At 50.0% G+C, this 22,136-nt stretch overlaps 3 long non-coding RNA genes across 16 annotated transcripts in view; 1 reads left to right on the top strand and 2 right to left on the bottom strand.

Moving 5' to 3' along the window:
* Window positions 1-4,423, bottom strand: part of LOC102147456 (uncharacterized) — a 39,651-nt gene extending 35,228 nt beyond the window's left edge. For 12 of the 14 annotated variants that reach the window (XR_011441727.1, XR_011441726.1, XR_011441730.1 and 9 more), the window contains exons 1-4: window positions 4,002-4,423; window positions 2,704-2,929; window positions 1,949-2,140; window positions 1,475-1,635 (exon numbers count right to left, since the gene is read on the bottom strand). This is a non-coding gene — a long non-coding RNA (uncharacterized lncRNA). Of the gene's footprint in view, window positions 1-1,023; window positions 1,248-1,474; window positions 1,636-1,948; window positions 2,141-2,703; window positions 2,930-3,590 lie in introns of those variants that run through there. The other 2 variants (XR_002809631.2, XR_011441734.1) reach the window with 2 other exon arrangements.
* LOC138925489 (uncharacterized) lies at window positions 4,125-14,272 on the top strand. The gene is made up of 3 exons (XR_011441736.1): window positions 4,125-4,246; window positions 13,470-13,644; window positions 14,144-14,272. It is a non-coding gene; the product is annotated as an uncharacterized lncRNA (long non-coding RNA).
* LOC138925490 (uncharacterized) lies at window positions 11,149-15,481 on the bottom strand. The gene is made up of 2 exons (XR_011441737.1): window positions 14,929-15,481; window positions 11,149-12,524 (listed from the first exon to the last, which is right to left on the bottom strand). It is a non-coding gene; the product is annotated as an uncharacterized lncRNA (long non-coding RNA).
* Window positions 15,482-22,136: the final 6,655 nt, after the last annotated feature.

Below are 22,136 nucleotides of genomic sequence, written 5' to 3'. Positions count from 1 at the left end.
ATGAGGAGGACCCCACCCCAGTCTAGGGGCTCTGAGGTGGCTGTCATGACCTAGTCAAGGTTTTAATGACTTTGGGGGCCTACGGTCACCAAGTATGAACGCATAAAGAAAGGACCCTCTATGAACATTATGATCTTATCAAGGAACATTCTCGACACTAAAAAGGAAAGATGTTGTTTCCAGAATAAAGGACAAACCATCCCACGAAACAGCATTTGCCAAGTTGGCCCTGACATCTGTGAATACAAAATATATAAATTGCATTCACCCACACATGTCCAAGGGGTTTCCTCCTCTCTAAATGGAAATGATGATGCAAAACCTCCCTGCCAGGGGTGTGGTGAGATATGAACACAGAGAAAGTGTGAATCCAGTCCCAGCACAGAGTGAGAGGGAAGACGTGTCAGCTACTTGATTCTCACACACACGTCTCCTCCTGCTTTGATCTGGTCACTGCCCTCCATCAGGGAAGACTGTCACAGGCCAGCCTGGAGCAGAGCCTGGACGTGGGAACCACACCTTGGAGAGGCCCAGGTGCGGACACCAGGTCATGAGGTAGGGCTGTGCCCAGGCATCTGCCACCAGAGGCCCCACGGCTTCATTTGTCCAATGCAGCTCGGGTCCTTTCTGCCCACCCACCTGAGCACTGACCTGCTTCATAGCAAGCACAGCGCTGGGCGGGCATGATGGGGAGCAAGACAGCTCCTGGCCCCCAGGAACGTGAAACCCAGGGGAAGGAGATTAAATGACGTCCTCAGATAAGCAATGATCATTGATGTAGTACTCCTTATACAGGTTTAAACAGAAACATAGGGGCCGGCCCTGTGGCCCAGTGGTTAAGTTCTCGCGCTCTGCTTCAGTGGCCCAGGGTTTCGCTGGTTTGGATCCTGGGTGTGGACATGGCACTACTCATCAGGCCACACTGAGGCGGCGTCCCACATGCCACTCTAAACTAGAAGGACCCACAACTAAAAATACACAACTATGTACTGGCGGCTTTGGGAAGAAAAAGGAAAAACAAAATTTTTAAATAGAAACATAAAGAAGCATGGTATCTGAAATATATTCGACAGAAATTGGAAAAAACATAAAAATGAAATCATCTAGCTAAATGAGTACAGGACAATCACTTGTTTGTCAAAGTTTTGGCAGGATGCTCATGAGCTGTGAAGGCTGCCGCTGAGTGCGTAGTAGAGGCAGCAGAACAGAACCATTGTGTGAGGGAACCAAGCGCAGTGGCGGGAAAACTACAACAAAAGCAGGGGCTGTCATTACTGGTCCCTCAAATTACCTGTTGTACAATCTGCCCCTCACCCATCAACTCCCCCGAGAGGTCATTTTATTAATGGAGACCATTCGAGCACTGCGTGCTTCGAGCTGCGGAACAGCAAGACATCGACTGACCGGCACATATCAGGACCCAGTCTTAGTCCCGCTACACGGCAGGTGCCCTGGTGCCAACTAGCGAGCCTACCTGGATCTGCCTGAAGCCCATGGTGATGGGAGCAGCAGAGGTGAAACCTTTAATGACTGATGGGGCAGGAGATGAAGTCCAGCAGGAACCCTGGCCGGCCAAGGGGAATGCCGAGGTGGTCACAGCTTTGCCTCATCCCAGAGGACATGGGTGGACGTGGGCTGGGAGAGTGGTATGGGTAGAATTAGGGCTAAAGACTGGTGGATCACACACCCTGCTTGGGCTGGTTTGGGAAGCAGGAAATGGAGGCTAGGGCCTGAGGCCATGAGCACTTCTCCAAGTGTCCTGGCCTCTCAGGAGAATAGGGTAGGCATGAGGGCCCCCCCCCCCCCACACACACACACAGGGACAGCCCTTGGAATGCAAAGAAGGAAATGCTGACATCAGGGACATCCCCAAGAGGCAAGTGCCTTGGGACCCCAGGAAGAGCAGAACTCCAGCCCCCACCATGGCAGGAAGGCCCGAGAGTCTTACCCAAGAGCAGGAGCCCCAGGGCTCACTGCACGCAGCCCCATAAGCAGGCCAGCAGCACAGCACAGGCGGGCTCAGGAAAGGTGTATCAGGAGACCAGGAGGGACATGACAGCTGTGGGGCCCAGAGTCACATCCCAGGAGATGTCCAGGACAAACTACAGGAAGCACCCATGAAGGCAGAGTAGAGGCTGTACTGTTGGGGAGAGAGGCATGAGCACCCAGGAGGCAGGCAGCACCCTTAGTGTCGATGTTGAGCACAGGGGTCTGTGGTGTCCATTGTATACTTTGGGCACAACAGCGCACACAGGCAGGGTAACTGCTCACCCTCTATTATCCATGAGTCTGACCTGCAGGGATCAGGGGACCTCTTTTCTACCCACACCCAACTGGGGCCTCGGGTGCTACCTTCGGGAGAACAAAAGACTGTGTTCTGATGTGCGAGTCTGAGAAAGTGTTCTCAGGGCTATGGTGAGTTGTCTTGCTGGCTCCATCACACAATCCACAACTAGCTCAATGCCTGTGTGTGACAAGTATGACAAGAGTAGTGACAGATTTGTGTGTCCACCCAAAGGTAGTCACATGCTCGAGAGTGTAAACCAAGGCTCCTTGGCTCCCATGGGGCTGGATCCCTGGGCGCCCCACTTGTCTAGAGGGGATATTGCACATTTCTACTCTGCTTCTGGGTGGGTACTGAGGCCCGCAGTGGAGTCAGGGCCTGGGGAGGGATGCAGCCAGCAGCAGGGGCAGACATCTCACCTGGGGCGGGAGTCAGGCCACCTCAGCACAGGCCAGCACCTGGGGGATGACCTTGAGCCTGACCGAGAGCCCAGCAATGAAGTTCATCTTCAGCCACTGCACAGAAGAGTCCAGCAGCCAGTCCAGGATGGTCAGCCTCCTCTGCACAGCCTCAGGGGACCATCAGCCAGCTTGCAGGAGTCTGAGGGTCTGGCCTGACCCAGCACCTTCACAGAAGAGGACATGCCTGGGGTGGGCATGGGGGTGACACACATCAGCAGTCAGGGTCCGGGCCTCAGAGAACCCAGCAATAGGGCGCGGGTCCAGAGGCATCAAGACAGGCACAATCTGTCTCCCTTCCAGGGGTTCTGAGCCAGATGGGTTCAATACCCGCCCCTCCTCCCTCGCCCCTCGCCCCTGCCTTGGTGCTCTGAGAAAGGAAGCCAACAAACTGTGTAGAGGGGGCCTCAACCAAAGGTGGAGTGCACCTCCACTACCACTCTCACCCCACCCCTACCCCGCCGTCCCCTGCTCACCGCTCTCCCGCAATCCCACCTGTCCAAACCCTAGACTCCTCTCCCTCCATCTACGCTGGCCCAGAAGAATATGTTGAACGATTTCTCAGTGAGAAGCCTAAACACTAACTAGACTCAAGGTTGCTGCTCCGGGGAGAATTCGTTTGGGTTTTTTTTTTCCTCCCCAGGGAATTTAACGGGGAGCAGTGCAGAGAGAAGCAGGGTCCAGGGGCACCCTCATCTGGCTGGCGGGGAGTGGGTGGGGGAACCGGAGGTCCTGAGGGATCAGAAGCTTTCCCAGTGTGCACTATGGGGGGCTCCACCCACTGAGGCGGACTGCAGTGCTGTGCGGGGCGTCTCCCAACTGAGGTCCCGCCTTAGCCCAACCCCCACCTGCGGCATTCGCTTTCCTAGAGAGGCCCCAGGGGTTCTAGCTGGTTCTCAGAGAAAGTCTTGGTTAATTCAGGGTGCGCAGCATCCTCTAGGCTCCTGGCGCCCCCTGCCGCAGAACCGGCCCCAGACCACCCCTCACCACGGCCCGGGAGAGACAGCTCTGGGCAGAACTTGGCCCCACCCCCGAAGCCGCTTGTCCCGAATTCGGGGGTCTGAGGGAGGGGACGCCACACCGGCTGACAGTCCGCGGCCCGCTGGCCCTAGCAAGACCGAGGGCAGCGGCGACCTTGGTGGGACGCAGTGGATGGGGAGCGGGGGTCCCTGCTGGACGCTCGCGACCCTCAGACCCCGCACCGCCCCTCGCGTTGGCTCCCCCCAGGGACCACGCCCCATCCCTGGCCGCTCGCCCACCGCCCCGGACTCAGCCGTCGCCGCAGCTTGGGGTCTCCGGCTGTCCCGGTGTCACTGTCCGCAGGAATCCGAGAAAGAGTGGGGACGAGGGGCGGGACCGGGACGAGGAGATACAGGGGCGAAGGCCGACGCCCACGGACCTCGGGGCGGGGCCTGTAACGAACTTCCCCGCTGGGCGGGCCCAGGACCCGGAGCCGCCTCCGGGCCCCTGCAGGCCCCTCCTCGGGAAGTGCTGCAGATCCTTGGTGAGTGCGACCCCGGCGACCACCGCCACCCCGGGCACCGCCCTCCATGGCCTCCTGTGTCGCTCCTAGAAGCGGCCACTCGCCCCTCCCCACCAGCTGCTGCCATGCAGCTTCCACTGCCGTTCCTGTCCTGTCTCCCCTGTCTGCTGCCGCCAGACTCTTCGTGGTCGGCTCCTTGTAGAGGCAGGCAGGGGCGGCCTCACCCACTGCGGGGTCTGCAGATGTAGGCCCTCAGCATTGAGCACTCTACTTCTGTCCCCTGCTCTGACCCTGCACTACCTTTAGCAGCCTGGGTTAACCCTGCGGACCCCCGGCTCGGGAGGCGTGTGGCTTTGCAGAACTCGGGGATCCACAGATCCCAGAAGAGATGCCACAAGAGGGGCTGGTGCCCAAGTCCCCAGAGACCAGCCAGGGTGCCATGGGGCTGTCATCTCCTCCCCAGCGGTTTTTCAGATCCCAGAGCGCTGTGGCTCAGATCTCCTCTTGGCTAAAGTGCGCAGCCCCCACAACCCACCCGTCCTCTCCCCCAACCCTATCTCCTCACAGAAACCTCAAGTTCCTCCAGAGCCTTGCTGCTCACGAGACTTCCGCTGATGGGGATGTTTCCAGGGGCAGCAGGGCCCCAAGTGACGGTGGCAGCAGAGGCAGCAGCAGTTACAGCCTTAGGAGAGGAGGGCCTCTGCATGGGGGTGTGCCAGGACCCGCGGAGGGAGGCTGGCTAGTCTGTCTGTCCCAGGAGACTGTCCCCGTGGCATCTGCACAAATACAGATGTTCAACCAGAATGCCAGGACACGACCTGTGATACTCAGGAGGCAAACATAATCAGTAAATTCCTGCAAAATGAAAGTGGATACTGGGTATTGCCATAAATCCTATCAGGGAGAATTCAAGAATATTAGAATTCTTCCATGAGTTTAGTATTTCTGGCTCGAAAACTGCTGCCGCATTAGAAAGTAAATATCCACAAACTTAGAAATAGTAAATTTAATTTAAAGATCATTGCGGTGGGCAGAAAACACTTTTTTCATATGAAGCTTCAGAGGAGCCATAGTTAATGAGGAAGACAATTTTAAAATTAATATTCCATGTAATTGAAGAAACAGTGATAAGACGAATAAAAAGGCATTTTGAAGTATATACAAATGTGGAGTCCACTTTCAGTTATTTATACAACCTCCGCAAGTTATGGGAAATGTCGGGGGAAACGTGAAAATGCCAAAGTATAAATTTACATTTAAAATTAAATTCAGATGACATGAAATTGATTTGTTTGAAAAGTTAGATCCTTTTAGAAAAATTGTTCCACAAGGATCATCAGCTCTAGTTGAAATAAAATTTACATTTTGAAATAATTTATCAGAAATCCATCCAGTGTTGTCATAGCCTATAAAACACTCTTCATGGCTCCACTGGTGTTTGTACCAGCAAAAGATCCTTCTCATCGTCATAAATTAACGTGATTTGCAATCTTGCATTTGCCAAGAGCAACTGATATTGCTTTCAACTACATCAATTAACAATAGAAGTTGTTAAAAGTATACATTTTCATGATGTAGGGGAGGAAGACATTTCCTCTACTCTCTCTGGGTTCGTCTGGCTGGAGAACAAATTAAATTCACATGAGACAGAACAGCAGGAGAAAATTAAACAAAGCTTTATCTAAAATTTGAGGACCATGGTCCAGGGCCTTTCCCGAAGGAAGAAAGGGCACTGAAGAAGTGGGGTGCACAGAGTGCTTATATACCCCCAAACAGGATGTTTCACATAGGATTGAAATGTCCCTTTTACAATAGTTGCGAGGCTGCTCTGTCGGCACAGCGATTGATGGAAACAGCAGGTAGGTCTGCTGTCTTGGTGAACACAGCAGGGTGGCAGGTCTGTTCTCTCGAGCTGGGTGGTCACAGGTGAGCTGGGTGGTCAAAGGTGAGTGCAGCAATCAGTTCCTAGCCTAAGGAAAGATGCTTATCCCTAAGGAAATGCCAATGGGGGGGGGCAATTTGCATCTTTCTCTTAAGGTCATTTGTTCTTGCCATAGTAAATGTTTAAAGCAGATATACAGTGTGTGCTCAATGGCCACAGTCAGGCCCTTTTGGAAAAAAGCAAAGTCAGGCCGGATTAGGTTTATACCAAATGGCTTCCTCATGTACTCCAATATATCCTATTGCTTGCCATTTCTATTTGTCAATGTACACATGGGAGTTGCTCAGGCAGCTGAGCAACTCACCAAGATGGCTGAAACCACCACCCCAACCATCATATCCAGCTAAAGACAAAGGAGGATGTTGGGAGTGGGCAGAGTCAGTTACAGGAGGTTACCAGACAAGCACAATAAACAAATGCAGATTTAAGTCCTTGCCTTCCCCATTAATTAAGAGTTTCTAGAGATAAGGTCATCTCCCCTTCTTCCTGGTACAGAGAGGGAGATATCTTTAGAGACGGAGATTTCCTTTACAATGTAAATGTCTCTTACAAAGGGTAAGTAAATTCTACTTTTCAGTTGCTTTCCTGTCTGAAAAGTAACCAGCCTCAAATAATCATGCCACAGAGACATATCTTGGGGTGGCCAATTCCAGGCCCCCACAATGACATAATAAATTAATTTGCATAAAAGTGATCTATTTAGATATAATATGATCTATTTAGATATAATATTATGATCTTATTTAGATATAATATTGAGATCTATTTAGATATAATATTGAGAAAGCGTCATGTATTATATAAAGTAAGACACTGAAAATAAATTTGTTGTTCCTCGTGTCTTTTTCACTCATTATCTTTTATAAGTAATAAAATATTTTAAAAGAAAATGCTTTATATTTTAGTAACTTTGCTTATTTCCCTCTGCTTTTTGCATAAAGGGTTCTGAATTTTCATTTTGCAATGGACCCCACAAAATATGCAGCCAGCCCTGCAGCTGTGTGAAAGGTTTCCATCCCTCCTATAAGACAGCTTTAATGAGTGGACAAAGGCTGTAGCCAGCAGAGGGGCCTTGGGTCCAACCACATGCAGTGACACAGACTAACCTGAGCCATTGAGTGGGGTCCTGCCCTGCTGCACCCTCGCTCATCTGAGGAGTCCATGCCAGGATACCCCTGCCAAGGGCAGCATGGACCTGTGACTGGCAGGCCTGCCAAGGCAAGCCACACCCAGCAGTGGGAAGACACACTGTCCACAGCAAACTGCCCTCCTTTATCCCTGGAGGGCAGGATGGAGGGCAGAGGAGACGTGGCGACGGCAGAGGGGCCTTTTAAACCTGAAATGCCTAAGAAATCCCAGTGTTCAGTAGATTATTTTTTTGCCTTAAGCACAAATAGAAACTTGAAATAGGGATTAACGGAATTTACTAGAAAATGAAGGAAGATATGTTTGCATACTTAGTTTTGCCGCAGAGGCAATCCATGTGTAATACAATGTTTCTAATTGTGCTCCTTGTACCATGGGATCTTGTGGGAGGCAGGGTAGCCCTGGGGAGAGGGGAGGAGGAAAGAGGTCATTATAAAAGGGGAGGGGAGGTGGAAGGAGTTTATAATAAAAGGCTTATAGTCCAGAAGGATGTAAAATGAAAATTTATGTCTCCCCTGTCCCTACCCAGAGGTATTGTCTAAAAGCATTTCCTTGGGCACAATTCCATAAATTTTCAAGGCACATTCAAAGATATCTGTATCTCTAGTTGTGCTATGTGGGACATGGCCTCAGCGTGGCCTCATGAGTGATGCCATGTCCACACCCAGGATCCAAAGCGTGGAAACCCTGGGCCGCTGAAGTGGAGTGCATGAACCCAACTACTTGGCCATGGGGCTGGTCCCTCTTTTTTGTTGTTGTTTAATACTTTTAACCCCACTGGGGATTTTGCTATGTGGAGTTCTTCAACTTGCTCCATTGACTTAGTAAGGCATCTTGGACGGCTTCCAATGTCCCTCCATTTGGGAGATCCTCACTGGGTCATTGACTTCCCAATTGAGTTCCTTCTTGACAGCTGTTCATGTTTCCTTATGTCAATTTAAAAGGCAAATTTGCCAGTTACTTTACCCTTGTAGGGAGGAAGACAATTCCTCTACCCTCTAGGTCCTTCTGGCTGTCTAAGAATTAAATTGACATGAGACAGAATAACAGGAGAAAAACAAAAAAAGCTTTATAACATGTATACGTGGGAGAAACCCAGGAAAACTGAGTAACTTGCCAGAATGGCCAAAGCCACCAACTTAAATATCATTTTTAGCTAACGACAACGGAGGATGTTGTGGGTAGTGGTTTGGGACTTCAAGGGGGAGGAAGTCAGTTTACATGGAGGTGGAAATGCAAATGGGCCAACTATAGACAATGTGACCTGAGAGACACATTTTAAATCACACTACAGTCCTCTTACTATTAGCTCCTTCCTGGAACAGGCCTTCTATCTTAAATTCTTTTAGGCAGTTGGGGGGAAGGTCAAAGTTTCTTTCAGAGTCTTTTTGTCCTTGAAAAATACTCAAGCCAAAGAGACATTTCGGGGTGGCCAATTCTGATTTCCCACACCCTCAAAACATGTTTACTCAGGAACAGCCCAAAGAATTCCAATTCCTGATGTGCATGCTGTAGCGAAACACAAACAAATCTGGAAAACAAAGGAGGGGAACTTGTTTTTATAAAGAAAAGGGGCAGTGCAGGAGCTGTTCTAAACTAAAGGCAGTTGGGGGAAAGTAGCAATTCAGGGTGGGGGCTTCTCACTGGCTGGGCTGTTGCCTGGCCGGGAGAGAAATCTTTCAACAGTAAAGTAGTTTTACTTCCTGTGGGAAATGCAAGCATGTGTCTCTTCCTGTTTGGAGTAATTGATGATGTGTGATAGGGTGTGAGGGCTCCCCCTACAGGCCTTCCTGACTCCAATTTAGTTAAGGTTTCTTTTATTAATTTCCACACTAACGTTTTATGTTTTGGGCAAGGGTAAAATGAAACTAGATCTTTGATCTCCTTTGCCAGTGTATTTGCAGGAAACACCGTAAGTCATGAAATCCCTGGGCCCTTGGGAGCATGCAGGTCCAGTGCTGACACACCGGGCCAATGGCATTTCAGAGAGACTGGCCGCTCTGATGCCCATTCAGGCAGGACGTTTGTCACCACAGCAACTGGGACTTGCCTGTGCCTTCTGCAGAGAGAGGAAGGGCCTCCATCCCTGAGCACCTCCTCTGGTGGCTCCCCCTGCATCATGTCATCTCAACACTTGCATGTCCTCTCTACATCCCTCTCCTTGCCAGCTCCACTTGGTCCCCTCCCCTCCCTGCCTGCACTGTCACAGCACCACTGGCTGCCTCCCTGGCTCCACTCTCCTACCCTTCAGGACCACCAGGCCCTTACCCGTGTGGGACCAGCTCCTGGTCCAGGTGTCATCCAGACCATGGCCGCCTCCTTCAACGCTTTCAGTGGCCCCATGTTGAGTGTGGGCTCCTCTCTCTGCATCAATTTTAGCCACTTGTGTATTAGGAGAAATTAACCTTCTCATCTATCTTTCCAAGTTCACTGGCACAAAGTTATTTACAATAAAATCTCATATAAATTTTTAACATCTGTAATTATTGACCCTTTTTCCCCTAACTTAATTTATGCCTTTTTTCTCTTGATATTTTTGCTAGAGATTTGTTCATGTCATTCGTTTAGCTGAGGCCCTTCATTTTATTTTCCTCTTTCATAAATATCTGATCTTTATTCTCCTTTCACTAGCTTTAGGATAATGTAAAATGTGACCACTTAAATAATGCAAATTCCATTCTTATTATTTACTGAACATGTTTAAAACTATATCCAAATTTCAAAAACCTCAAATTAAGGTTCCTAATGGATCCCTCTGTAACAGAGTGTTTCATCTTGAGGTCACACGGAAATCAAAGTCAAAAGCAGAGAATGCCTTCAAAGAAAAGTCTTTTATTTTTTTCCTTAGTTTATTCTATTGTGAGAGGAAAAGGAAGAGAGATGAGGAAGGAGCAACGAGGGGCTTTTGACCTTCTGTTTCTGGAGCGCTGAGATCAACTGGAGAATCAGGAAGGACCATGGGTGACAAACAAGTTCACAGTACACAGGGTCTCCCAGAGATGTCTCAGGTTTGATCCCCTGAGGTCAGCTTGCCCCAGGAGTTGATTTCCTCAGCTGCATGGAGTCCTGGATCTGGTATGAAAATCTCTCTGGCACAGGCTTTGGATCCTCAGCCAGGGGGCGACTCTCCTGGGAGGGCTGAAGCCCGTCCTTGGGGAGGGGCCCCGACAAGCGTTTCCCTCCTGGGGTCCCCTCCCTGAGCCCAGGCTCCCTTCAGAGTTCTCCTGGCATCTGAGAGTTGCTCTCCCAGCAGAGCTGACTCATGCTTTAGAGCAAACCTGCCCTGTTTAAAATACGTGTGGCTTCTGTCGCCTGAACTTTTTCTCCTTCATGCTGATCTCTATGTTGTGACTTTTCTGCAAAGATTTTATGGTATTCTTGTGATATATTTAAAGATCTCATTCTAACACCACCTCTTTCTCGGCACTTTTCCTGATTTTCTCCAGTTTGGTTAGTTATTTCCTTGTACATGTTGCTTTAATGTGCTTTTTTTTTTTTGAGGAAGATTAGCCCTGAGCTAACTGCTGCCAATCCTCCTCATTTTTTGCTGAGGAAGACTGGCCCTGAGCTAACATCCATGCCCATCTCCCTCTACTTTATATGTGGGACGCCTACCACAGCATGGTGTGCCAAGCAGTGCCATGTCCGCACCCGGGATCCGAACCGGCGAACCTGGGCCGCCGAAGCAGAACGAGTGCACTTAACCACTGTGCCACCGGGCTGGCCCCTTAATGTGCTTTTTGAAATATGCTAATAATTGTAACATTGGTGGTGGAAATTGATGCGGGATCGGTGAGCCGAGGAGTCGAAAGAAAGATTTCTTAGACTCTCAAGATCTGGCAGTAGTGCTCTTTTATTTAGAGAATAGTGTGGAATAGCATGGGGACAGGACCCATGGGCAGGCAGAGCTTCTGCTGCTGCTGCCGCCTCTGCTGCCCTCACTGGCATGGGGACAGGGCCCATGGGCAGGCAGAGCAGCTGCTGCTGTCCCCGCTGGCATGGGGACAGGACCCATGGGCAGGCAGAGCTGGTGCGTGGGGACAGGACCCACGGGCAGTCAGAGCTCCTGCTGCTGCCGCTGCTGCTGCCCCCGCTGGCATGGGGACAGGACCCATGGGCAGGCAGAGCTGGTGCGTGGGGACAGGACCCACGGGCAGTCAGAGCTCCTGCTGCTGCCCCCGCTGGCATGGGGACAGGACCCATGGGCAGGCAGAGCTGGTGCGTGGGGACAAGACCCACGGGCAGTCAGATCTCCTGCTGCTGCCCCCGCTGGCATGGGGACAGGACCCATGGGCAGGCAGAGCTGGTGCATGGGGACAAGACCCATGGGCAGTCAGAGCTCCTGCTGCTGCCCCCGCTGGCATGGGGACAGGACCCATGGGCAGGCAGAGCTGGTGCGTGGGGACAAGACCCACGGGCAGTCAGAGCTCCTGCTGCTGCCTCTGCATGGGGACAGGACCCATGGGCAGGCAGAGCTAGTGTGTGGGGACAAGACCCACAGGCAGTCAGAGCTCCTGCTGCTGCCCCCGCTGGCATGGGGACAAGACCCATGGGCAGGCAGAGCTGGTGTGTGGGGACAGGACCCACAGGCAGTCAGAGCTCTTGCTGCTGCCCTGAGTTGAGGGTTAGGGCTAATTTTATAAGGCATGGGTACGTGACTTATTTTTACTGGAAAAAAAGAAAAGATGATGTAAAAAGTCATTAAATGATTTCAGTGCAGATGGGGTCTGGTTATTGTGCGGTCATATAACTTTAGATACAAATCTGGCCATATAGATCGGCATGCAGGTGAGGATGCCCCGGGCTTCTCTCCCTGGGGCAGTCCTAATTCATACCATAAAAAAAGTCCACTGGGTCGTATAGTTTGGCACGTAGGCCAGGTCACCTTGGGCTTCTCTAGCTGGGGCAGCCTTAATCCACATCATAAATAATAACAATACCTGTGCGTTACTGAAGCCTCTTCCTGGGCCGGGCCCTGTGCTGTGATCCAGGTGTTCACCTGTGAAATCTTCATGATCCTCTGAAGTAGGTACAATTATTATCCCCACTGAGCCGACGAGGACACTGAGGCTTAGAGAAGTGCAGTGGCTGTGCAAGGACATCCACCGGGTAAGAGTCCAAGCCTGAGTCGGAGTCCGGTTGGTCTCTGGGTGGAGCCACTAGCAGACACGGTGCCAGGTGCTAGGAATACGGGGTCAAGGGAAACACACCCTGGAGAAGTTAAGAAGAATGTGCACCTGAAGAAGCATATTCTCAAGCAAATTCCCTGGAAAAGACAATCCCTCAGGAACCAATCCACAGAAATTCATTCATTTCTTCAGCCAATACTCACTGAGGCCCTACTGTATGCCAGGCTCTGTGCTGGGTGCTAGGGACACAGGGCTCTACCCTCAAAGTTCCCAGTGGAGAGGACACATGACAAACCAACAGAGAATGGGTCTGTCTTATCATCTCTGTATCTCCAAGTCCCACCCAGTGCCCAGCACATAGTAAGAGCTCAATAATTAGCACCTGCCTTGGGCAGTGGGACAGTGTGACAGTGTGGTTGGTGGTCATATCTTTGGCATTTGGAATCTGGGAAGCCATGATTTGAACCCAGCTTGTCCACTTCTGTGCTGTGTGACTCTGGGCAGGTCACACCATCTCTCTGAGACTCAATTTCCTTGTGCATAGGATGGAAACTTACATCACAGGGGTCTGTGCGGGTTTCAGGAGCTAATCTGTGAAGAGAGCTTGGTACACACTGAGTGTTCAACAATTTACAGCTATTCGAGTGAATGTTGTCACTATGATGTCAAAGAGCCTGGCAAACACTCCAGTCTCCATGCACCTCCTGGAAAATGAGAAGGACTGACCAGATGACCTCTCTATCTTGTCTGCACTAGCATCCGGGAATCAGAGATGGTGGTGCCTTAGGCAAGTGTAGAGCAGCCCCCAGCTCCTAACATCTGTGAGTCTGTTCAGCCTCTATCCTAAGGGCAGGCTTTGGAGGTTGAGTGACTGGTCACACTCAGATGCCGCTGAGTCCTAGGTCTCTTAAACACTAAATTACATCACCTCCTGGGATTTTGAAAATCTCATCCTTGACAGTCGCTCAGGGCCATGCGCTTCTGAACTGGGACATCTGAGGATATATGAAATCTCTTTATTTTACAGAAGCACCACCTGGGGCCCAGAGAGGTCTAGTGATTTGCCCAAAGTCACACAGCAAATTGAAGACAGACTTGAAGCTCAACCTCCTGACCCAGGACATCAAGCCCCAGCCTCTGACACCCTGGAGGAATCCCTGGATCTTGGCAGCCTAAGGAAGCAGCTCCCAGCCTGGCCCCAGGTCAGAATCTCAAGCAAAGGCAGGAGGTTCTCAGACTCCCACCTCATGCTCCAAGCGCTGTCCAAGAGCCACACAGCAATGCTGTTCCCCAGGGGCAGACACCCAGCCCAAGCAGGCAATTACAGGCCAGGGGAACATGTCCCACCTTCAGGTCATGGCCAGAAGCACCTCCACACCTGCTTCACTGACCAACCCGTCCATCCAGATGACCCAGCCCTACGCTGGAACTCCAGTGAGGCAACATGATGCCACTAGGGGGCTGTGACCACAGGGGTGGCTCCAAAATGATTCTCAGAGACCAGGTGGCCTCTTTGGATCATGCTTTTCATTAGAAGGAAAAATAATCTGGCTAAACTCACGAGCTATGTGCTGAGCTTGGCAGAGCCTCTGGGGGCCTGGAGTGTGGGGGGACCCCCACATCCTCAGAGCTGGGGATGAGAATGCCAAGAGCCCCGACCTGACTGTCCATCCCAGTCCCTTTTCTGCACAAAGTTTGTAGCTCCCCAGGCTCTGATCCGAATCGTCTCATGGAGCAGCCCAGAAAACTTCCCCCAAATCTTATGCTCATCTAAGGAGCCACAAGGAATGGGAAGTGATACCTGCCTCTCCTAGTGTCTCCGCCAAGGAGGTGAGTGGCTCCTGAGATGATACCGGGGCTGCTGGAAGGGCTTGTATCGAGGTGATCTGGCTGAGTGTGTCTCCCGCCCCCAGTTCTCTCTCCTTCTCCTTACACACATACACACACACACACACATAGGCACACACATGCCAGAATGGACATGAGCAAGCCTGCAAAGCACTCTGCACAAAGCCCATCACTTGTGCAGCCCTGGATGCTGCCAGGTGACAGGAAACCTCTTTCACCAGAGAATCACCCCGACAAACACCTTGTAAAGTCAACTTGAACGTATGACCAGCTCCTTCTCCCTGGGAACTTTCAACTGGCCAAGAAGGGGGTGAATCATGAATCAAATTAAAGGGGCCCACTGCCTTCCCCTGGCCCCCTCAGCCTGAGAAGGCCTGGAGTGCTTCCCTATGGAGTTCCAGTGGGATGCCTGGAGGAAGGACTCCGGGATGAGCCAGAAAGTCCTCTGCCAGAGGAGAGAAAGTTTGTCAGTTACCCAGAGCTGGGCTGTCCGCACTCTGGGTTCTTTACTCTCCTGGTTCTGGTTGCTGAACTCCCAGCCTGCAGAGAAGCGGCTGGAAACTGGATGCCCAGATAGGGGTCAGGAATACTTTCACTTATGCAGCCCTCTTACCAGGTCCAGGCCCCTCAGCCCTTACCTGGGGAGGTCTCAGCCGCTTGCAAACTGACAGCAGAGCCCAGCAGGCTCCTGGTGTCTCTCTCTGCAACTCCTGCGTCCCACTCGGCCCGCCTGCTCTGTGGCCGCCTTCCCAGCTGCCAGCTGCTGCAGGGACAAGGAAAGCGGAGTCTTGATTTCCTTTCTAGCCACCCAGGCTCCTCCAGCCAGGCCGGGGCTATTTCTCTGGCTCTGATGCAAGGGGCATCCTCCGCGCCTCCAGCGGGAAAGTGAAAGAGTGTGCGTCCTGGATCGCAGCAGCGGCAACAGCGGTGACTGGAACTAGGAGGCGGTGGCGATGCCGGCTGGAGAGCCAGGGAGGAGTGGGAGGCGAGAGGAAGTGAAAGCCGGGCACCTGGGAGCCTGGTGCTCCGGGCAGACTAGCGGGCGGGCAGCACTGTGGATGCCCCGTGACGCGGGTAGGCCCCACGCACACACCCGGAGATGCCCGGACACCGTGAGCTCCGGGCGCGAGCTGCGGCTGGGCACCGGGCTCAGGCCGCCTCGCCTCTCCCTCGCTCGCTGACTCCCTCGCTGCCTCCGTCGCTGCCTCTCTCCCTCCCCCGGACTTCTCATCTCGGGCCCCCACCGCCAGTAGTCTCAGCCCTGCTCGTCTCTCACACTCACTGCCAGGCACTGCCTACAGCTTTCCTCCTTGCAAGCCACCTGTCCCTCCCTCTGGCCCCCCGGGGAGCTGGGCAGACAGGGTGCCAGGCCCGCTGCGGAGTTTTCTCATCTGTAAAACAGGCTTGGGAGACCCACATCACAGGGTTATTTGGAGAACTAACTGAGACGATTGTGCGAAGTGCTGAGCTGCCTGTCATTGAGTGAGCGCTCAATAAATGAATGGCAGTTTGGTGTTTTGGTATTCAGTTTGTTTTAACAGGCAGTAGGTTTAAGCTGTGTGGCCTCTGGCTGATGGACAGCCTCTGGCGTGCAACGCTTAGTTCCCTCTTGTCCGTCTTGTGGAAACTTGCGTGACTCCAGGACTATGTGAGGCAGATTTTAGTTCCATAAATGGAAGACGTTTTTAACCATTATAGCCGGCCACTCATACAAAGCTTTGTGAACTACCAAGGCTCTGTCACCCTTTTGGGGAAGAGCCCAGACTCTGCAGGCAGACGTATCTGGCTTTATCTCCAAGCTCTGGACAAGCCACTTTACCTCACTGTAACTCTCTTGCTCATTTGTAAAATGGGGACAACACCAAGTATGTAGAGTAGTTATCAGCTTAAATATTTTTAAATTATTTTAAAAAATGGATCATAGTGGTACGGCCACTTTGGAAGACAGTTTGGCAGTTTCTTCCAAAGTTGAATGTGGTCTTGCCAGTCAATCCAACAATGGCACTTCTAGGTATATACTCAACTGTTGTGAACACTAAATGTCCACAGAAAACTTGCGTGTGAATGTTTATAGAGGCTTTATTCATAATTACCAAAATCTAGAAGCAAGCAAGATGTCCTTCTATAGGCGAATGAATAAACACACTGTGGTACATCCATACAAGGGAATATTATTCAGCAATAAAAAGAAATGAGTTATCAAGCCATAAAAATACACAGATAATTCTTAAATGCATATTGCTAAATGAAAGAAGGCAATCTGAAAACGCTATATCTTGTAAGATAGCAATTTTATGACATTCTGGAAAAGGAAAACTGTAGACAGAAGATCAATGGTCAACAGAGGTTCAATGGCAGGGGGAAGGGCGGGTGGATGAAACACAAGGGGTGTTTTAGGGTGGTGAAACTATTCTGTACGATACTGTACTGAAGGATATATGACTATGCATTTGTCAAACCCATATAATGTCACAGCACAAAGAGTGAATTGTATGCAAATTAACAAAAAATCCCTTAGGAGGTCAATGGAATCCCAGGATGGAATGCAGACTGTGACACAACACAATCTAACAGTTTTACAAATGTGGGAAACAACCTCACTGAAGAGGGTGGGAGAAAAAGGTGATGCTATGAGTAACTTGTCAACGATCAATTGGCCATATATGTCAGAGTTTATTTTTGGTCTCTTAATTCCAATCTATTGCTTTATATGTGTATCTTATGTCCCACTGTTTTGCTCACAGTCACCTCATAGTAAGTTTCAAAGTCAGGAAGTGTGGAGGCCTGCCCCATGGCGTAGTGGTTAAGTTCAGAGAGCTCCACTTTGGTGGCCTGGGTTCACAGGTTCAGATCCCAGGCACAGACCTATACGACTTATCAGCCATGCTGTGGCAGCGACCCACATACAAAATAGAGGAAGAATGGCACAGATGTTAGCTCAGGTGAATCTGCCTCAAAAAAAAAAATGCTTTGGAAACCATAAAGCGCTGGAAAAATTAAGATGTTGGGATTATAACTGAGGTGATAATAACGAAGAATGAAGCCTCTAGACGTTCATCACACAATATGCCAGCCACCAGCCACATGTGACTATTTAAATTTAAAATAAAATCAGATAAAAATTAAGTCCCAAGCCAGCCCCGATGGCCTGGTGGTTAAAGTTCAGCGCTCTCGTGGCCTCAGTGGCCCGAGTTCATTTCCTGGATGCAGAACCACACCACCCGTCTGTCAGCTGCCATGGTGCAGCAGTGGCTCACATAGAAGAATTAGAAGGACTTACAGCTAGGATATACGACTTTGCACTGGGGCTTTGGGGAGAAAAAAAAGAGGAAGATTGGCAACAGATGTTAGCTCAGGGCGAATCTTTCCCTAAAATAAAAAAAATTAAGTTCCTCAGTCACAGTAGCCACATTTCAAGGGAAGAGGAAGTGAGAGAACCCACGTGAAGCGCCGGGCATCTCAAGGACCCTTAGGCTCTACCTATGACCAAAAGTCTAAGTTTGTTCATGGTTTATTCTAATCATTTTTCATCTTATTGATTTTGAAAATCTTTTTGTTGAAATATAACAGACATACAGAAAAGTGGACAAATGTGGTGGCTGTGAAATATACCTCTTGGGCCTCCTATAGAGAGCACAGGTGTCAGAACGACATTGCTGACTGCTGCTCTCCCAGCTTCCCAGTTCCCTTCCATTTTCTCTCACAGGCATTTTCCCAATAAGTCTTGCGCATCCAATCCTGTCTTGGCATCTGCTTCCTGCAGGACCCAGGTAACACAAACGGTACGAGTAATGGTCCTTAGAGCACTAAACATGTGAAAAGGTGGGGATATGGGACTGGCTCACTTACTGCTTGGCAAGCAAGGAGGGTGCCAGCCTAGTTGGTAGGTTGGGCATAGAGAGTCTGTGGCTCAAGGTGGCAGCTCGATTGCAAAAGATTTCATTGCTGGTGACCTGGGGAAATATCTGAGGGGATGGAAGTGCTGTGGCAGATAAACGGATTACAGCGTTTGAAAGATGTGAAGGAAGGTTGAACAATACCTGCAAAGACAAGAAAGTGGGCTGGTTGTTGCCCAGTTGTGCGGAAGCCCTGTGGAGGGATAAGGAGAGACTAGGGCTTGTTAGCAAGCCATGATTGGCCAGTTGTGAAAGCCAGAGGGCCCCTGGGTTACCTTACAAGGTAGACTTTATCTCCTGCAGTGGCAGAGCAGACGCAGCTGAGCAGCTTACTGACAACCTAATTGTTAGAGCAGCAGAGATCCCTGAATGCTTGAATCCTTGAGACTTGAATGCTCACCTTAGGCAAGTCTGTTATGCTAAGATCAGGGCCCAGGTGGGGAAAACCTGGGACCCTGAAATACAGGATGAGGGTATTTACATATTGATTCTGCAGACCCCTCTAAACCCTCTGGGCTTGCAGAGGTGGTCCATTCCTGGTAAGAACCGGTCTTCCATGGTAAGAACTTATGCTGTGCTGGAAGAAGCTGTAGAAATATCCCCTACACACACACACACACACACACACACACACACACAGATAACAGGCGTCTTTGTCAGGAATTGCCACTCTGTTCTCTCCTGGGTGCCAAGCCAAAAGCTAGGGCTGACGTTAGGAGAGTGGTTACAAAGCTGGGCTCCTTAGTACCCATGGGAATGACACCCCCTTCCCCCTGTCTCCAGAGTAATAGGTCAGGTGGTCCAACAAGCGTGATGCTTAACATCTTTAACAACAAAACAGAGGCAAGAAAGGAGGAGCATCAGGCTGAGTGCAGTTGCCCCTATAAAAAGTCATGATTCTTTGCTCAGTTCCAAGACCTGAACCCGTGTTCAGTTGTGCAACCTGTTGACTCAAGAGTGGCTGGGTCCCTAGGAGACAGGACCCTTCAATACCATGACATGTATGAATTGTGATGATTCCTCCAGTCCTTCCCCAAAGGGACCTATGGCCATTTACTCAGGTGACTAGACACTGGGGAAAGGGAAATACCCAGACATTTTGAGGACTATTGGACAAAGGGCCTGAGATGATATTGATAGTCAGAGACCCAGTGGCCACCATGGACTCCCTGTTAGAGTAGGGGCTTGCAGAGGCCAGGTGATAAATGGAATCCAGCTCACAGTGGGCCCACTGGGTCTGCAGACCCACCCAGTAGTCATTTCCCAAGTCCTGAGCATATAATTGGCATTGATATACTAGTCAGGAGTAATCCCATACCGGGTCCCTGGTCTGCGGGGTGAAAGATCTCATAGTGGGGAAGACCAAATAGACACCTCTGAAACTGCCCTTGGCCTCAGCCAAGATGGTAAGTCAAAAACAATACTACAGAATTAAAATACAGGCTAAGGACTGGGAAAAAATATTTCCAAATAACGTATCTGATAAAGGTCTTGTATCCAGAACTCTTAAAATGCAATCATAAGAAAATAGTACAGAGGTATGAATAGACACTTTCCAGATGACAAACAAGCACCTGAAAAAATGCTCAACATCCCATGTCATATCAATTAAAAGCACAATGAGCTATCACTACACACCTATTAGAATGGCTAAAATTAAAAAGACTGACGATATCCAGTGTTGATGAGGATGTGGATAAGCTGGAACTCTCATACACTGCTGACCGGAATGTAACATGGTATCAGCACTTTGGGAAACAGTCAGGCAGTTTCTTTAACATATTTATTTATATATACCTAGTCACTCCATTATTAGATGTTTATCAAAATAAATGATAGTATATGTCCACACAAAGACTTGTAAATGAATGTTCTTGACAGCTTTATTTGTAATAGTCAAAAAGTGGAAAAAAAACAAATGTCCATCAATAGGTGAATGATAAATTGTGGTATATCCATACAATAGAATATTACTCAGCAGTAAAAAAGAACAAACTATTGCTATATAGGGCAACATTGGATGAACATCAAACAATTATGCTGAATGAAAGAAGCCAGAAAAAAACCACATTACGTAGTGGGCCCATGGCCATGGGATCCAGTGATTGTATCACTACCACACCATCCAGAGGCAGCCAGCATCACAGAATGCTGAAACGGCCTTCTAAAAGCATAACTGAAGTGCCAGCTTGGAGGAAATACTCTGCAACAATGGGAAGTCATCCCACTTACTCCCAAACATCCACGGAGGTGATATTATGCTTCCTATTCCTGCAACTCTGGGCTCTGCAGGGTTGGAGATCCTGGTCCTCAAAGGGGACGTGCTTTTTCCAGGGGCCGCAGAAAGGGACCCACTGAACTATAAGTTATGGCTGCCACCTGGGTGCTTTGACGTCTTTGTGTCCAGGGACCAACAGGCTGGAACAGGAGTCACTCTACTAGGAGGAATAATTGACACTGACCAGCTGGAAGAGGTCAGGCTGCTTTACACAATGGGGATGGGCCAACATGTGCAGAACACAGGGGCGCTGCTGGGGAGCCTCCTGGTATTCCATTGCCCATTGCAACTGTGAATGGGCACATGAAATACCCCTGGCATGAAAAGAGTTAGCATACCAAGGGTTCAGGGCCCTCAGGAATAAGGTTTGGGTTACACCACCAAGTAAGCCATCAAGACGGCTGAGGTGAGAGTGAAACCGGCAGAGAATCAGCCATTGATGATTAAGTAGCTAGGAACTAAAGTTGTTTTCCCTTTTGCAATTACTGATTATAGCTTTTAGCTGTTTAACCCATACATCGTTAACTGTGCTGCTTAGGCAGTATGCTATCTGACTCCCAGTAGGCTCCTATAGATAACATCTCCCTGGAGCCTGGGTCTCCATGGTGATGGGTGTATGAGCTGTTTTTCAGGAATTAGAACTCCTTATCCACTTCAGGCTGGTTGAGAACACCAACCCATCAACTGGGCCCACACAGATGTCCAGTAGGTGACCTTGTGATGTCAAGAAGCTGAAAAGTCCACCCTCAGATCACGCTAACGCTGCCATTTTGTGAACATGGGTCCTGTGAAGAGGCATGGAGTCTGACTACGACTGCACAGATCATCAATGACCTCACCTCTCCCCACCTCCCATCACCTCTCTCCACATTTCAGACCACCTTACCCCCATCCCATAAATATCCCTGAGTCTCTGTTTTCAAGGAAGCAAATTTGAGCCTCGTGCTCTCGCTTCCTCATGTGGCTGCCTCGTGAGTACACTCTGTCTGCTACAATCTCGTCATCTGGGTGTCTGGCTTTCTGGGTGGCAGGCAAAAACAAGCGTGGTTCGGTAACAAGAGCCTAGGGTCAGGTAAATTTAGAACGGATAGTGGAAGAGGGGAGGATGAGTACCAGTTGCAGCCCTGAGATGAAGTGAAGCAATAGGGGTTGTAATTTATTCCACTAACTTCCCTTTTTTAAGGTTCCACTCATGAAAAGAGGCCCATGGAGCTACTCCTCAACCCCGTATGGAGAAGTAAATATATATATATGGTGTGACGGATAGACTGTAGTGGCCACAAAACATGCTTCTCAGATCTCCTACTGCGGGGAGCACAATTGCCCAACCACCCAGCTGTGCCCTGAAATCCATCGCATGTTCGTGCCAAGGCTACGCTTCCCACGGCCTGCTCCCAGCCATTGCCTGAGCATAGCAGGGATACTGAAGCAGGCCTGTTCCTTGGAGTCACAGGACTCCTCTATTAGGTGGCTGTTTTGTGTCCATCTCAGCCTGTTGATAGTGATATTATCAGTTAGGAATGCCTAGGGCGCTCGCCTGGGCTCATACTGCTTGCGGCAAGCCCCCACAGACATTTCCCTGACTGAAGCCAATGCTGAGTCTGGACTGGTCCTTGTGGCTCTTATTATGATTGTGAGACATCTCAGGAGCATCAGGGAACTTTGGGAAAAA

The sequence above is a fragment of the Equus caballus genome, chromosome 8, assembly GCF_041296265.1.
Source record: "Equus caballus isolate H_3958 breed thoroughbred chromosome 8, TB-T2T, whole genome shotgun sequence".
Lineage (NCBI taxonomy): Eukaryota > Metazoa > Chordata > Mammalia > Perissodactyla > Equidae > Equus > Equus caballus.
Note: the sequence above shows the minus strand (reverse complement) of the source record. Positions and strands in the feature narration are given on the sequence as shown.